We start from the raw sequence: 18,720 nt of genomic DNA on the forward strand, positions 1-18,720 counted from the left end.
AATCAGGCAGCTTGTCTGAGGTCCCACAGTTAGCAAGTAACAAACATGGGATCCATCACAGGCCAGCCTGACACCGGGGATCCAATGTCACAATCTGTCCTGTCCCCTAAATTGTTCTTCTGTGGGTTTAACGGAACCTCTTGGTAATGTTGGCTTTGCTGACTGGTGCTCAAGCCTCTTTTTACATCCACTAAGTCCCTTTCTGCAAGATTGACTTTAAAGGGAAGGAGACAGTACCTTGTGACCAGCCTGGTCTGGTAAGAAGTCCCTCTGGCAAGCTGGTTTGACACTAACATGCAATTTGCATCTACATTCTGCCAGCTTCCAGCTCATGCCCTGTCTGTTAAATACACTGCATAGTTCAAGACTGTGTATTTAATGTATTTAAATGGAATGTAATGTCTTAAAGTTGAGTTGAATAGTGGCACAGCTACGTATGGTGGAAAGAATAATGCATCGAACATCCCAGCATCTTAGCATGTAGGTTCCAGTCTTGGATTTGCGCTCTAACCAGTTGAGTGAATGTAGCCAAATTAACTATTTGCTGAGCCTCCATTTCTTTATTTATAAGATGGGTATAATTATATCTTCTTACCTTTCTTAGCTTGTATGTATGTGAAATGAAATAATGCACAAAAAGTACCTCATGATTTGTAAAGTGTTACAACAACATGATGGATAATTAGGATATATACATGTACTTCTTTTTCTTATTTGCCACCTTGGTTTCCTTCTTAGAAAAATGGAGAGACATCCGCACATTTTTTTTTTTTTTTTTTTTTAGATTTCCCTTCTTCCTACCAAATTGCCAGTGGAATAAAAAATTACCCAAGGGAAGAATTCTTTGTGAGTGTGAAAAGGCATCTCAGACAACAATGGCTATTTCTTTTAACTTTTTAAAAAGCTACAAGATGCCATGTAAATATACGGAACTTGCAAACAAAGATCTCTTGGAATGATGTGTTACTGCTGAGTGGGATGAACTCACTAAGCTGAAACTGTCAGTGGGTTTGACTGTAGTAAAATGACATCCTGGAATTCCAGTAAGCACCGTCCACATTAGAGGAAGTGTTACTTTTGTATGGACAAAAAGGTCTGCTTTGGGGAAATCTCTGGCAGTCTAGCAGTTAGAACTTGGGGCTTTCACTGCTGGGGTCTGGGTTCAACCCCTGGTCAGGGCACTAAGTTCTCATAGAAAGTGAAAGAAAGTGAAGTTGCTCAGTCCTGTGCAACTCTTTGCGACCGCATGGACTGTAACCTATCAGGATCCTCTGTCCATGGGATTTTCCAGGCAAGAATACTGGAGTAGGTTGCCATTTCCTTCTCCAGGGGATCTTCCCAACCCAGGGATCGAACCCAGGTCACCTGCATTGCAGGCAGACGCTTTACTGTCTGAGCCACTAGGGAAGGCAAGTTCTCATAAGTCATGGCCAAAAAACAAAGGTCTGCTTTGATGCTTTCCCTGATGCTGGGAGGCACTGGGGGCAGGAGGAGAAGGGGATGACAGAGGATGAGATGGCTGGATGGCATCACTGACTCGATGGACATGAGTCTGAGTGAACTCCGGGAGTTGGTGATGGACAGGGAGGCCTGGTGTGCTGCGATTCATGGGGTCGCAAAGAGTCGGACACGACTGAGCGACTGAACTGAACTGAATTGAACTTGGTCAATCCATCACCACTTAAAGAAGTTTTTGTTTGGTTTTTTTTTTTTTAGCCTGGACTGCTTTTTTAACCGTCTTTATTTAATTTGTTACAATTTTGTTTCTGTTTCATGTTTTGGTTTTTTGGCCTCAAGGCATGTGGGATCTTAGCTGCCCAACCAGGGATCAAACCCTCACCCTCTGCATTGGAAGGCGAAGTCTTAATCACCGGACCACCAGGGAAGTCCCCCCATCCCTGATTTTTTTTTTTTTTTTTTAATGAAACTGCTTTTGAATGGAGCTATATTCGGTAACTTGGAGAAGGCAATGGCACCCCTCTCCAGTACTCTTGCCTGGAAAACCCCATGGATGGAGGGGCCTGGCAGGCTGCAGTCCATGGGGTCGCTAAGAGTCAGGCACGACTGAGCAACTTCACTTTGACTTTTCACTTTCATGCATTGGAGAAGGAAATGGCAACCCACTCCAGTATTCTTGCCTGGAGAATCCCAGGGACAGAGGAGCCTAGTGGGCTGCCGTCTATGGGATCGCACAGAGTCAGACACGACTGAAGCAACTTAGCAGCAGCAGCAGCAGCATACTCAGTAACTGAGTGTGTTCACTGCCTGGTCTGTGAGACAGTGATGACTCAAATGACAACAAGCTGCACATACTATTGAAAAACCCCGTCTCCACCCTCAGCTCTGGCACACAGGGGCCTGGCTTCGATGGGACAGGTGAGGTGACTTGTCTCATGTCACAAGCAGGCCTTGGCAGGGCTGACTGTGGATTCAACTTCCTGCCTCTCTGGACAGCCCATATTACTTTGTATTCCGCTAATTAACTCATCATCCATCATGTCATTTGCTATCTCCACTCATATGTTAATATCTTCATTTTATAGAATAAACTCAGAAACTCTTATTTACACTGAGAAGGAGATCCACCTGTAGGGTGCACACAAACGTGTCGAGGGTTGGAGAGCAGTCTGAATAAAGGCAGCTTTTGACAGGTGGCAGGCTGGCCTGGGTCAACCCTGCTATCAAAGACAACCCCTTGTGTGTATACCGAGGAGCGCCGGGCCCCTCACTGACACTTGCTAATTACGGTGACTAATTAATATGTCATTGGCCTCTAATCATGAATCTAGAGTAGATTAGCAATGATGAAGCCGTGGAAATTAATTTACAAACATCTACATACTTCTCCTTGACCCAGTGGGGCTCACAGGTGCCCTCTGGAAAGCAGAAACAGGAAGTCGGCAGGCAGGGAACAGAGGGCCTAGGAAAATAGGAGAGGTTCAGCCACCGCCGCCCAGCTAGGACCAAGACCCTTTACCCAGCAAGTGGCCTCATGGAATGGGGTGGCCTGAAGGAGTTAGAAGTTAAAAAATAAAGTCGGTCAAAAGATTAAAGGACCCCTCCTTTGATGCAACTGGATGTAGAGTTTTCAACAAAATGAATGCCTGAATTATATGACTTAAGGGTAGGCCTTCAGTCATATCTGCCTGCAATGCAGGAGACTCAGGTTCGATACCTGGGTTGGGGGAAGATCCGCTGGAGAAGGGATAGGCTACCAGTATTCTGGCCTGGAGAATTCCAAGACAATACTATATTGTCTATGGGGTTGCAAAGAGTTGGACATGACAGAGCGACTTTCACTTTCACTTTCAAGGGTAGGCACTTCCCTGGAGGTCTAGGGGTTTAGACCCTGTGCTTCCATGGCAGGAGGCGCAGCTTCAATCCCTGGTCAGGGAACTAAGATCCCATAGGCTGTGTTGTTGTTGTTCAGTCACTAAGTCATGTCTGACTCTTTGCGACCCCAGGAAGGAATAACTCTCACTCCCCTCAGCCTCAGCCAGTGGTAGCTTCTAATCTACCCTCTGTCTCTGTGACTTCACCTGGTCTAGGTATTGCATTGAGTGAAATCACACACTGCTTGTCCTTCAGTGTTTGGCTTATTTCACTAAGCGTAGTGTTTCAACTTTCATTCCTGTAGCAGCACGTATCACAGTTTCATGCCTTATGACTTAATCATATTCCATCGTGTGTCCATCCAACAAAAACCACATTTTGCTTGCCCATTTATCTGCTGATGGACACCTAAGATGTTTCCATCTCTTGGCTATTATGAATAATGTTGCAGTGGGTACAATGGGTACTCGTGTATTAGTTTGAGTCCTTGTTTTCAGTTCTTTTGGATGTATACCCAGGAGTGTAATTCCTTGGTCACATGGTAATTTCATATTTGACTTTTTGAGGAATCAGCCAGTCTGTTTTCCTTGGCATTTTTTTTACACCAATTTACATTCCCACCAGCAATGTACAAGGGCTCCAATTATTCCACATCCTCTTCAAAGTTGTTAGATTCCATTTTAAAAATGTACTCATCCTAGTAGGTAGAAAGTGGTGTCTTGTCCACATTTTGACTTTAATTTCTCTGATGACTAATGATGTTAAGCATCTTTTCTTAGGCTACTTGGCCATTTTATAGCTTCTTTTTGAGAAATTTCTACTCAAGTCCTTTATCCATTTTTTCACTGGGCTGTTTTTGTTGTTAAGTGTAGGGTTTCTTTAAATATTCTGAATATTAAGCCCTTATTAGATATATAATTTGTACATTCTTCCTGTACGTAGATTGTCTTTTCATTTTCTTGGTAGCATTCTTTGATGCACAGAAGCTTTTCATCTTAAGAATCTAACTTATGAATTTTTTCTCTCTCATTGCATGTCTAAGACTTTATTGCCAAATCTAAAGGTCATGAAATGTACTCCTATGTGTTTTATAGCTTTAGCTCTTATCTTCAGCTTGTTGTCCATTTAAAGTTAATTTTTGTATGCAGTATGAGTTGTGGTCCAATTTCATTCTCTTGCAAGTAGAAATCCAGTTGTCCTAGAACTATATGTTGAAACCATATTCTTTTTCTCTTGAAGGTTCTTGGCATCCTTGTCAAAATTCAATTGACCATAAATGCACGGGTCTATTCCTGGACTCTCAGTTTTATTCCATTGGAATTCCATACTTTCACTGTTAAGTATGACATTTGTTGTGTGTTTCTCAAGAATGTCTTTATTATATAGAGGAAGTTTCTTTTTATTCCTAGTTTTTTGAGTGTCCTACCCTTATGGCAGAAAGTGAAGAAGAACTAAAGAGCCTCTTGATGAAAGTGAAAGAGGAAAGTGAAAAAGTTGGCTTAAAGCTTAACATTCAGAAAACTAAGATCATGGCATCCGGTCCTATCATTTCATGGCAAATAGATGGGGAAACAGTGGAAACAGTGGCTGACTTGATTTTTCTGGGCTCCAAAATCACTGCAGATGGTGATTGCAGCCATGAAATTAAAAGACGCTTGCTCCTCAGAAGAAAAGCTATGACCAGCCTAGACAGCATATTCAAAAGCAGAGACATTATTTGCCAACAAAGGTCTGTCTAGTCAAGGCTCTGGTTTTTCCAATGGTCATGTATGGATGTGAGAGTTGGACTATAAAGAAAGCTGAGCGCTGAAGAATTGATGCTTTTGAACTATGGTATTGGAGAAGACTCTTGAGAGTCCCTTGGACTGCAAGGAGATCCAACCAGTCCATCCTAAAGGAGATCAGTCCTGGGTGTTCTTTGGAGGGACTGATGTTAAAGCTGAAACTCCAATACTTTGGCCACCTGATGTGAAGAGCTGACTCATTTGAAAAGACCCTAATGCTGGGAAAGATTGAGGGCAGGAGGGAAAGGGGACAACAGAGAATGAGATGGTTGGATAGCATCACCAACACAATGGACGTGGGTTTCGGTGGACTCCGGGAGTTGGTGATGGACAGGGAGGCCTGGTGTGCTGTGGTTCATGGGGTAGCAAAGAGTCAGACACGACTGAGCAACTGAACTGAACTGAACAGAATACAATTTTACACCACCAATAATTTACTTAAATGGTCTTTTCTATTTAGAAATGTGTTTGCCCTCATCTTCTGGGAATGGAAATCCTTTCTCAAATCTAACCCAGCGTCACCTCCTCTGAGCACCCATATGATTTTTGCATTTAAAGTCATGCCTCATATTTATTTGCTCTTATGGTTATGTTCTCTGCTGCTCCATGATCTCCTTGAACATGGAGGCTGTGTCATATTTATTTTGCTGGTGCCAGAATCCAGGAGGGTGCTCTGCAAATATTTGCTGGAAGAATGCTGGTTGAATCACATTTTATGATTTCTTAACATCTCAGTGTTCCTAAAATCTCTTAGCCTAACTTCCCCTATGGGCTCATCAGGGAGAGTCACGCCTCCATCTGACATGAGACACTGGTGGAATGTCCTTTGAAAGCCAAGGTCAGAAGAACAGAGGTAGGCCTGGGTGCTTCCTGGATGTTATGGCATAGCAATACCAAGGTGGAAGAGCCTCTCACTGCTTTGCAGTCACTACTAGGGGACCGCTCTTTCTGGGATTCATTATCCTATTTGTTCAAATGCTTTGGCAATGACATACCATTTTCTTCCTTCATTGTCAAATCAAATCAAGCCAACAAGTACCGATTGAATGACTCCTCTATGCCAAACACACTGCTGGGAACAGTGGAGGGATATGGAGAACTTCATTTGGTTTTGCCCCTTCCTTGCCATGTGGCATTTAGTCCAGGGGAGGAAGGTCTCAGGCTAGGTGATGTTGCACAGGATTGTCTGAATTTCTTATTGCTACCATCACCACCCCCCACTTAGTGGTTTACAGCAGTACAGCCGTATCAACTCACAGTTCTAGAGGTTAGAAATCCAAAATGCATTTCACTGGGCTGAAATCAATGCAGAGCTGTGCAACTTCTGGAGACTCTTGGAGGTGGGTCTGTTTCCTTGCTTTTTCCAGTATCCGCCTGGATTCCTTGACCAGTGGTGCCAGTAACCACATTACTCAACCTCTGCTTCCATCATCCCGTCTTCTCTGACCCTGACCCTCGTGTCTCCTTTTTTCACCTTTAAGGACCCTTGTGATTACACTGGGCCCACCTGGATAATTCATGATCCTCTCCCATCTGAAGATGCCTAAGTTAATCACATCTGTAGAGCCTCCTTTTTCACATACAAAGGGTCACAGGTTCTGGGCATTAGCACCCGAACATCTTTGGTGGTCATTTAGCCTATCACAGGACTGCGGATTGGCTGAACTTTCACTGACCAAAGAGGGTCTCTTATCACCAGTCCCATGGTCAAGTTCATGTAGCAAGTCCCCCTCCCATCTCAGGGTGCCTTCACTTTATAGAGGGGGAAACCAGAACCTTGAGAGAGAAAGTGACTGACGTCAGATCACATTGCCAGTAGTCTGCAAGGGCTCAGCCTGTGAACAGGCTCTCTAACCTAGAATCCAAAGACTCCACGACTTAGTGCTCTAGCAAATAAAGCAGGGCAGTGGACTTTGTGAAGGGGCGATGGCCCCCAACCCTCTTTCTTTGGTTGCACAAAACCTCAGCCCATCGTATGCGGACGAGCCTATTTTCAGAGCCTGGATAAATTTAGCTGCCTTAGTCAAAGAGGGGCATATGCATTTTGTGATTCTCTGTCTTCTTACTGTCCTTGGAGCATCCTGTGTTTTTCCGTTCACGTTTCATTCCATCCTAGCAGCCATAAGAGCTTCGAGTCCTTTCCTCCGTAGCCCTTCACACTGTATGAACCAGCAGGGGGTATTCTTCTGAACTCAGAGGACCCTCAGGTTTCTTGGAACGGGCCAGCCCTCAGGAAACCCCTTGCTCCCAGCTTGATCAAGCCGACAGATTGCATTTCCCGTTCACTCAGCCGTCAGCTGCTGCCTCCTGCCACTCTGTGCTCACGCACGGTCTCCCCACAGACATCCAGAAACCTGCCTCCTGCCCACCCTCGCCACTCCAGTGCTGCTCTCTGCGAGGAGTGACACCCTCTCTGCCTGCCACGCCCCCCCGCCGTCTGACACTAACTCAGAGGCTTAGCGTCTGGGGCTGGAATTTTGTCGTTGCTATGGAAGTGGGAACGGGCACAGCCTTCCAAACTCACAGAGTGTCCAAAAACACACACGGCATCTCGCGCTGACAACGCCACTGACAACCCGCGATGACGGGGATGTACTTTTGAGTGTCATCTTGACAAGGAACAGGAGCCTCTCTCTGCCGGCCCACCCGCCTGGCCATCTGTCTCCCAAGATCGTCTGCACTAGCCTGGCTTGGATCCTGAAGCTCCCCCTCTGGGGGGCCTGTCCTCGCTCGGCCTGGCAACCCCCAGGGGCAGAAGGAACAAGCCCGGTGTCAGCGGGGGCCCTTCTGCTGGGAGGAGGTGGGACGAGGAAGCGCTCTGGCTGAGGCCAGGGTCACTTTGGCTTTGGCCGCTCCGAGGCCACGGGTGGGCATCTCGGCCGGGTGGCGGAGGGAGGGGAGCCAGGCCTCCTGCCTTTTCGCGGCCTGCAGGCACAGCTTCTGGGATTTCCTCGGCTCTTGGAAAGGCAGGCCGTTGGGGGGATGCCAAGCGTGTCCAGGTGGTTCAGGGAGGGCCGCCATTGACACGTGGATTCCTTTGCTTCCTGTCTCCGGCCCCCTCTTGGAGGAAGGGATGGCAGAGTTCCTGGCTTTGGTGGGCCTTCCCCGCCAGCCGAAGTCACCAGCGAGTTATCCATCAAGGTGAAGACTGAAGATTTGTAAAGTAGGGGAGGGGGATGCGAGGGCCTGGTGGGAAAAGAGAGGGGTGAGGGGAGAGGGGCGCAGGAAACAAAGATGGCTTCACACTTGCTGTCCGCGGATGTACTCAATTCTGCCTTGCAGTTTAGGTCCGGTCCACTCTCCCATTAAGACACAGAGCAGGACCTTCCATGCCACATTAGCTCGGAAGGGGCAGGCAAGCCTGTGACCACAGGGGTCAGCCCCCGCCCCAGCTTCCTAATGCCCTGTTTTGTATTCTTTCCCCAGGATACAGAGAGTTTTCTAGGCCCAGTCTATCTGTGAATGGTCTTGGGGGACCCCATAGACTTCTGTTCAGTCCCCTCTGAGCCGTTGGTCCAGGATAATCACTTCTCTCGTATTCTCCGCTCTCCGTCTCTACCTCATGATTGTGGGAGCTTGGTTGCTAGCTTCTAAGTCCTGCACGGGGTTGGCTGGCAGTTGCCTGCGGTGGCGGCCTGGCTCCCAGCTGGGAGCTCTGGCTTCTGTCTGCCCTGGGGTCAGAGCCCGGAACTGTAGCCATCAGCGCTGCATCTCCCAGATGACAGCTCAGCTCCTGATGCGGGGAGGCGACCAGCCCCAGCAATTATTCACTGATAAGTGCTTGGCTGGTGTCTCCTCCTAAAATAATCCTTGCACACGGTGGTGGCTGTCAGCGCTGGCTCTGGGAGCTAATTCCAGCCTCCTTGTCTACATCTGGTGCCGAGGCTCTCACTGCAGGGCCTTGTAGGTAGTCTTGCGGGGAGGAGACCCAACTTGTGTTGATAAGCTGATGGCCCTTGAGGCCGGGGGGAGTGGGAGAAGGAGGCAGATGTGACCTGGGCTTCGCGTCGCTGGGGCTCAAGCTAGCGCTCTGTGGCTGGGGCTTTGGCGGTCATGGCCCATCTCTCCCCATCCAGCTTTTGGTTGATTCTTGGTTCCTTTCAACAGGAACCAGGCCATCCAAAACCCCAGCTCAGTGGTTCTCAAAGTCGTGCCCCAAATTCCCTCCGGAAACTTTTCACAGGGCCTCCAGCTATAGCAAAACAGTCCTCCGGAACTCACCTGTACTAGGGAATAAACAGTTACACAGCAACACCTTAGCAAGACAACTGAAGTCAAAGGCGTATCAACTGTGAGAAACAGGAAGAAAAGAGAACCAGGAGTAAGTCTTCCAGACACTGCTCGCCTAACAAGTTTTGTGCTTAAAAATTTCCCATCTGGATCTTAAGGAGAAACAAAACAAAACTTTGCTAGTTTAATGCAAAACATTGGATTTGTTGGAAATCAATATAAGTGTCCCATAATTGAGAGAACATTTGAACAATTCATTTTGGTCACTTGCAAAACAACTTCACGGGTCTTCTATCTAAACAGTTACTATTAAGGGACTCGATTCCAGCTCTTTTCAGTTTTCATTTCTCTCTCCCAAATTGCAAATTCTGGGAAGAGAGAATTGTGTGGGGCCTGCCTAAGTTTGTTGTCAGTCCCTAGACAATCAGCAATGCCTTTGGGTTTATAATACTTTCCAGAGAAGGGAAGTCATTGTGGGCCAAGGAGCTACCCTGAGAAGTAACCAGAGGGAAAGAAAGTGAAAGTGTTAGTCGCTTAGTCGTGTCCGATTCTTTGTGACCCCATGGACTGTAGTCCGCCAGGCTTCTCTACCCATGGAATTCTCCAGGCAAGAATATCAGAGTGGGTAGCCATTTCCTTCTTTAGGTTATCTTCCCAACCCAGGGATTGAACTCAGGTCTCCTGCATTGCAGGCAGATTCTTTACAGTCTGAGCCACCTGAGAGGCCCAGACAGAAGGAGGCCTATACCTTCCCTACCTGGAGCCTTTTCCAGCAGGCACTGGAACTTCATAAACATTGAGGGGCAGGCAGTTGTGCAGGCAGTTCCTTCTACTGCAAGAATCCATGTGGGGTAGAGAAGAATAGCAAAAACTAGGATTCTGAAAATCATTTTTGAGCACCTGCTCTGACCCAGATGCTCTTCTGGATGTTGAAATAGAAAAGATGACAGAGATCCCCCCAAGCCTCAGGGGGCTTACATTCAGAGCAGTGGAATTATATTGCTTGAAGCATTTACTAAAGAGCTTGAGACCTTCCTAGTGTCTACCGGAGTAAGGATCTCACTGAGTCATACCCGAGACACCCCTTTGCCTCACCCCATACACCCAACCCATCCCCCAAGTCCCATCAGCTTAACCTGTGAACAAGCCCTCAAGTCCCTCACCTCTCTCTATCTCCTCCACCAGGACCCAAGTCTGAGCCACATCCTTCTCAGCTCAGCTGCCCCACAATCCCAACTGGCCTTTGCAAGTCCTTTCTGTCTTCCCTTTTGCTCATGGCCTACGCATGGGCTTCCCAGGTGGCTCAGTGGTAAAGAATCCGCCTGCTAATTCAGGAGACCTGGGTTCAATCCCTAGGTCAGGAAGAGCCCCTGGAGAAGGAAATGGCAACCCACTCCAGTATTCTTGCCTGGGAAATCCCATGGACAGAAGAGCCTAGCGGTCTATAGTCCATGGGGTCACAAAGAGTCAGACATGACTTAGCAACTGAACAACAGTAACAACGGCTGGCCCACATGGCAGCCCGAGTGACTTTCTTTAATTCAAAATGAAAATCCAATTACATCTTCACTGCAAACACACAACACCTTTCAAATGAAAGGGCCCTGACCTCTCTGTGAATTCACCAGATTAGCTGGTTGGTGAATCAGTGCTGTGGGGGAAGAAATCTTCTTGAGAAGAGACGCACTTGGAGCTGGCCTTGGCACTGTGTGGACAGCATCACATGCAGAGGGGCTCTGCTTCCTAGGTGGGTTGTGGGAGAAAGGGGGTCGAGGCGGTGGGATCCAGGGCGGGGCAGGGCCCAGGGCTCTGTGTCCGGACGTCTGAGCCTCAGAGTCCTGGTCTATAAAATGGGGACAAAAGTCAGGGACTTTTATGAGGATTACATAGATGATTTGGAGTTTAATGATCAGCTCATCACTCTTTTTTTTTTTTTTTAAATTTTTATCTATTTATTTATATTTGGCTGTGTTGGGTCTTCATTACTGCATGAAGGCTTTCTTTAGTTGCAATGAGCAGGGATGAGTCTCTAACAGGCTTCTCTTGCTGGGGAGCACAGGCTCTAGGGCGTGGACTCAGTGGTTGGGGCGCAGGGGCTTGGCTCCTCCACGGCCTGCGGGATCTAGTTCTTCCACCAGGGATCCAATCTGCAACCCCTGCCCTGGAAGGCTAAGTCTTAACCGCTGAACCACCAGGGAAGTCCCCAGCTCACCCCTCTTGATATTAGCTAATTTAGGTTTTTAGAGGTTTCACGTCATCTTTAGATTCAGTGCTTGCTCTGCTGGAAGGATTTTCCTACCCTTCTCATGAGGCCCACAGTAATCTCAGACCCAGAACCCTCCATCCTCAGAGCAGAGGGGCCCAGTCTCTCCACCCAGCTGCCTCCAGTCGCCCCAGGCCGTCCGCTCGCCTCCATTTAGCATTTTGATTTGTGCAGCTTTGCTGAGAATCTCTTACTGCAGCATGTTGACTTATCACTCATTGCAATAAGTTCCCATCCTCTCTCCTCCTGACAGCCTTGCCTAATGTACTTATTCATTCAATTTAAATAAATCGAACATGGGCCTATGACAGCCGATAAGTGAGTCACACAAGAACAAACAGAAGAGAAAGCTCTGCAAATAGTCAAATGTCAAGTAAGAATGGAAAACTGTCCCCACAGCTTCAACGAACCTTGGATGTCTAATATTTATGGCCAATTGATGTCATTAGAAAGTAAATAAGCCCTCTTATGTTGCATTACATAAGATTAACTGCCAGCAATGGAGTTTAAATAGCAGAGATAAGTGCAGATGGAAATAAACCTGTTTAAAGCTAGAAATATTTGATGGGCCTCCTTGCTGCTTTTAAGATAATTGATCTGTATATCTGTATTGAATCTCACCATAAAAGCTTTGAAGAGACGTGTGGCAAAGCCTGTTTAGACCCAAATCACATTTCTCTGGGGCCACCCAGCCAGGGCTAGAACCTCTCCAAAGAGGAACTCCAGGCCTGGGGGGGCTGCAAAGAGCTGGAAGAAACAGGAATCCTCTGGCTATAGGCTCCCGAGCAAGCAGGTACCTGGGGGGAATGTGGTTGGTTTAGCATCCAAGGGTGTGAGTGAGAAGGGGGCAAAATCCCTCTCTTTGGGGCCTTTTAAAAATTGATGTATGGTGGATTTATAGTGTTGTGTTTGTTTCTGGTGTACAGCAAGTCGATTCAGGTATACCATGTATAAGTGTATTCTTTTTCATATTCTTTTCCGTTACGGTTTTTTACAGGATATTGAATAGAGTTCCCTGTGCTATACAGGAGGACCTTGTTGCTTATCCACTCTATATATATGTATAAGAATCTGCATCTGCTGACCCCAAACTCCCAGTCCATCCCTTTCCTCATCTTCTTGACAACCACATGTGTGTTCTCTATGTCTGTGAGTCTGTTTCTGTTTTATAGATATGTTCTTTTGTGTCATATTTTATATCCCACATCATGTGATATCGTATGGCATTTGTCTTTCTCTTTCTGATATATCACTTAGTATGATAATCTCTAGATCCATCCATGTTGCTGCAAATGGCATTATATCATTCTTTTTTATGACTGAGTAATGTTCCATTGTATGTGTGTAACCGTATCTTCTTTATCCATGTACCTGTCAATGGACATTTAGATTGCTTCTATGTCTTGGCTGTTGGAGAAGACTCTTGAGAGTCCCTTGGACTGCAAGGAGATCCAACCAGTCCATTCTGAAGGAGATCAGCCCTGGGATTTCTTTGGAAGGAATGATGCTGAAGCTGAAACTCCAGTACTTTGGCCACCTCATGCGAAGAGTTGACTCATTGGAAAAGACTCTGATGCTGGGAGGGATTGGGGGCAGGAGGAGAAGGGGCCGACAGAGGATGAGATGGCTGGATGGATTCACTGACTCGATGGATGTGAGTCTGAGTGAACTCCAGGAGTTGGTGATGGACAGGGAGGACTGGTGTGCTTCGATTCATGGGGTCGCAAAGAGTCGGACACAACTGAGCGACTGATCTGATCTGATCTGATCTGATGTCTTGGCTATTGTATGAATATAGGGGTACATGAATTAATATGAATATAGGGGTACATGAATTAATATGAATATAGGGGTACATGTATCTTTCCAAATTATAGTTTTGTCCATATTGATGCCCAGGAGTGGGATTGCTGAATCATATGGCAAGTCTATTTTTCATATTTTTGAGGAACCTCCATACTCTTCTCTATACCAGCTACACCAATATTCAGGGCCTTTCAACAATGATCTGTAAAATAGGGCTTCTCAATTACCAAACGTATTCATGGTAAAGGACCAGTTTTCCCTTTTCTCTTTTAAGCTTCTAATCCTTGGATACATAGACCTCTTGTTTATGACTAGCATGAAGCTCCCATCACAACTAACTCATCATTCAAGTTTGAGGACATCTCCATCTACATTGTGCTCAGCAAGACACATCCGCTGGTCAGATGCCTTACGTCATATCAATTACCAATTGTCATATGGTTTTATAAACTCTAGCTTTCCATTCTGTACTTATTAAGGCCAGATAACAAAACTGTTTATGAATCAGTCTCAATACCTACACCACCCATTGAGCTGTGCCACTGTAGAAGACTGTTTTATCTAACCTCTAGATTGGGAGACAATTAGGAGTAATGCAAGGAAGCAAAGGACACCTTTTTTTATCCCAATAGGCCAAAGATTTCCCAACAGTTGTAGCAGATCCAAATCTCAATCCAGAAACTTAGATGTGCAAGATGTTGATTAAAAAAAAAAAACTTTTCTATAATAAAACTGAGTTCTATGACCACACCACAATGCTGAAGAAATTTCATCTCAGTCCATTTGAAGCCTTGCATACCCACCTCCCCCTGGGCATTGTATAAATTGTGGTGAGCTAACAGAGAGCAGAGGCTGGAGTGGGGTGGTAGGAGGAGGCTTTGCCTGGATCACAGGTCCGTGTGGGCATCTGTTGAGATGTCCTCACTCCCATCTGGCCCTGGGTCTTAGGTCCAAGTGGCTCTCCACAGTGTCTTCCTTGTCTCAACCGCAAGGCATCTTGGTGTTTCCTGCTTTCCTGTGCCCCGTTCCGATCACTGTGGCTGGCTGGAGAAACTCCTCTGCTCTCTGGACTGAAAAACTTTTGCGAGATTATCTGCCTGCACCCATCATTTCCACATCTCCTTCTGCAGTGGCAGGAGTTGGCAAGATCTGGGGGATCTTCCTGGGCCCAGGGGGGATGCAGGATGGGGGATGGATAGAGCCCTCCCAGGCTCGATCACTGGATGGAGTGAGTTGGGATGGCAGGGGTGGGGAGTAGGGGGCAAATGACTTCCTGGTGTCACTCTGTTCCAGGAGGCCTCTCATCATCCCTCAGAATTGGCCCAAGTGGGATTCCCTGCTCAGGACTCTCTCTGAGCATCTACATTTCCTTTAAGACTCATAGTTTCCTCTGTTTAAGAAAATTTATTTATGTATTTATGATGGGGTAACTTGGCTTGGACCAATCTCACATTCTTTTAAATCTTTGTCTCCTAGCTTAGATGCTGGCTTTTGAAACTTCAAAGGTATAGTTTGAATCCTGTTCTGTCATCCCTTCCCTGAGGCAAAGGGTGTGCCAAAGCCTTGGCTGCTGTCTAAAGGGGAGGAAGGGTCCCTGGGGTGATGGGAATTCCCGGGAATGTAAATTACTAGTCAGAAAGAGAAAAACAAGTGTGGTATATTTATGCATAAATGTGGAATCTGAAAAAATTGGTACAGATGATCATATCTACAAAACAAAAATAGAGACATAGATGTAAAGGACAAACACATAGATACTGAAGGTGGGAAGTGAGGTGGAATGAATTGGGAGAGTTGGAGATTTACATATATACACTATCGATACTATGTTTAAAATAGATGACTAATGAGAACCTCCTGTATAGCACAGGGAACTCTACTGACTGCTCTGTGGTGACCTAAATGGGAAGGAAATCTAAGAAATGGGGGGATATATGGATACATATAACTGATTCACATTAGAAACTAGTAGACCATTGTGAAGCAACTATACTCCAGTGATACATTTTTTAAAAAAAGATAACACATCCGGAAGTCATGCCACACTGTAGTCAAAAGTTAAGAACAGGCAGACTGGGCGGGCCGTCTTGTTGAAGTCACAAACCCTGAAAACTTTTGAGCAGTAGCTGGACAACCCTTTTTTGTGAGTTCATTCAGGGACCAGGTGATAGATTAGAGGTCCCATAATTCCATGCCTCTGAGGTGGGTGAGTCCAAGGGAAGAAACCAGTGGAGATTCCATCTGCTGCACTTGGGATCACCAGAACCCAGTGTCTGGCCTCCTCCTCTGGGGGCCCGTTTCTCCCATGCATCCAATTACCCATGTTTTGTTCTGCTTCAAAATAGGGATTCCTGGTGTGGGTGAATTTAGGGGTGTCGGTTTAATTGTTCCATTGGTACCACATCTCTAACGGGTAGTCAGTGTTGATAGGGGATGAAAATGACATCCTTGTCTCTTTTTGTACAGATGCCAGTGATGACGACTCATTCTGATGCTACCCTCCGTATCACTGCTTTATCAGTTACAGAGATCAGTAGAAGAGCTGAGTAACATCTGCTTTGTATATATTCTGTGAGCAGCGGGTTTTACTTCCCTTCTACCAGCACGTGGCACAGGAGGGGCGTCCTGCTCACAGTGACTGTGCAGGACGGGTTGCACGTTTGTGATGGGATTTGAAGTAATGGCAATAATTTCTTTTGTGACTTGTAAGAAGTTCCCAGGCTTGAACTGGTACGTGTATTTATTAAGACAGACACTGTTTTCTCTATTGGTTACATACCGACTTCCCAGTTTTGGTTTAGTTATTGGCTGGTTATATTTGAAGATTAAATCAGATTTTCTCCTTTCCTTTTCATCTTCTCTCTGCCCTGATGCCAAGGAGGAGGGGTAGGTAACTGTGCTCCTTGTAGATACTATCTTCAGAATGTACTGCTAAGTGGGTATGTCCTTCCACAAAGAATTAACTAGGAAGCTTATTAAAAACAGATTTCCAGATTCTATATCTGGACATTCTGATTCACTAGCTCTTACTGTGGGCCCTAGCATGTGAATTTTTTTAAACACTCCCCAGAGGGATGGAAGGAGAGGTTGGGGTTAGTAGATGTAAACTATTATGTTGTTGTTGTGAAAGTCACTCCCTCATGTCCGACTCTTTGTGACCCCGTGGACTATACAGTCCATGGAATTCTCCAGGCCAGAACACTGGAGTGGGTAGCCTTTCCCTTCTCCAGGGGATCTTCCCAACCCAGGGATCAAACCCAGGTCTCCCACTTTGCAGACAGATTCTTTACCAGCTGCGCCACAAGGGAAGCCCAAACTATTATGTATCAGTTCAGTTTAGTTCAGTCACTCAGTCGTGTCCGAGTCTTTGCAACCCCATGGACTGCAGCACGCCAGACCTCCCTGTCCATCACTAACCCCTGGAGCTTACCCAAACTCATGTCCATTGAGTTGGTGATGCCATCCAACCATCTCATCCTCTGTCGTCCCCTTCTCCTCCTGCCCTCAGTCTTTCCCAGCATCAGGGTCTATTCAAATGAGTCAGCTCTCTGCATCAGGTGGTCAAAGTGTTGGAGTTTCAGCTTCAACATCAGTCCTTCCAATGCACACTCAGGACTGATCTCCTTTAGGATGGACTGGTTGGATCTCCTTAGAGTCCAAGGGACTCTCAAGAGTCTTCTCCAACACCACAGTTCAAAAGCATCAATTCTTCGCCACTCAGCTTTCTTTATAGTCTAACTCTCACATCCATACATGACCACTGGAAAAACCATAGCATTGACTAGATGGACCTTTGTTGGCAAAGTAATGTCTCTGCCTTTTAATACTCTGTCTAGGTTTGTCATAACTTTCCTTCCAAGGAGTAAGTGTCTTTTAATTCCATGGCTGCAATCACCATCTGCAGTGATTTTGGATTATGTACAGGATGGATAAACAACCAGGTCCTACTGTATAGCCCAGGGAACTATATTCAATATCCTATGATAAACCATAATGGAAAAGAATATAAAAAAGAATGTATATAGTATAACCGGATCACTTTGCTGTACAGCAGAAATTAACAAAAGATTGTAAATCAACTGTTGCTGCTACTGCTGCTAAGTCACCTCCGTCGTGTCCGACTCTGTGCGACCCCATAGATGGCAGCCCACCAGGCCCTCCTGTCCCTGGGATTCTCCAGGCAAGAACACTGGAGTGGGTTGCCATTTCCTTCTCCAATGCGTGAAAGTGAAAAGTGAAAGTGAAGTCGCTCAGTTGTGTCTGACTCTTAGCGACCCCATGGACTTCAATTAAAAAACTAAAATATCCTCCAGACAATTATAATGTGCAGCTAACATCGGAGTCCACTTCTCCATGGGGCACAAAGGATTTTCACTGAAACCTTTATTCAGGAATCTTTTTCTTAATCCAGAAGTGCCATTTCCAGATTGGAAAATGCTGACATACTAGTATCCTTGATTAGGTACCCTGACTGGATCCAGGTGAGGATGTTCATCTGACCAGTGGGTCATCCTTACTCCCTGTTGATCTGAAGGTCAGCTCCTGACCCAGAGAGAAGTCCCTTCACATGCACTGGGAAGGCCTGTGTAGATTTGGAGGGAGACAGGAAGAGACGAAATGGGGCTAAGGCTTTGGGAAGAAGAATGAGACTTATGGTTTGGTGTTTGTTTTGATGTGGACCTTAAAGTTTTTATGAAAACAGTATTACTTCTGTTTTTGATGTTTTGGTTTTTTGGAATGTGGGATCTCAGCTTCCTGATCAGGGATTGAACCCGCACCCCAGGTATTGGAAAGTGAAGTCTAAACCACTGGACTGCCAGAGACATCCCTGGTTTGGTGTTTTGAATCCAGATCCCCCAGCATTCTCCTGACAAATTCTTCCTGAGCATCATGTAGCCTGATTCCCCTAACTACCTAGTGACAATTTCAGGCTATTTAGATTTTAAATATATAAGAAATACTTCAGAGTATTTCTCTTTAGAGGCTTCCTCCAAAGCAATAAAAATTCTCTGAAGTACTTTATGGATGAGTTGGATGGTATCACCGACTAATGGACATGAGTTTGAGTGAACTCCCGGAGTTGGTGATGGACAGGGAGGCCTGGCGTGCTGCAGTTCATGGGGTCGCAAAGAGTCAGACACGACTGAAATGAACTGAACTGAACTGGAGCACTTTGGAAAAGCCCAGGCATGTTGATATGGCCCACATGTCCCCAGATATTTTCTGGCTGGAGAAGAATTGCCTTCAGGATGCTGGGGTCCCTCCTGGCATTTGAGAGGCTCAAGGTTTCAAATCCTTTGCTGT

Source organism: Bubalus bubalis, chromosome 1 (assembly GCF_019923935.1).
Source record: "Bubalus bubalis isolate 160015118507 breed Murrah chromosome 1, NDDB_SH_1, whole genome shotgun sequence".
Lineage (NCBI taxonomy): Eukaryota > Metazoa > Chordata > Mammalia > Artiodactyla > Bovidae > Bubalus > Bubalus bubalis.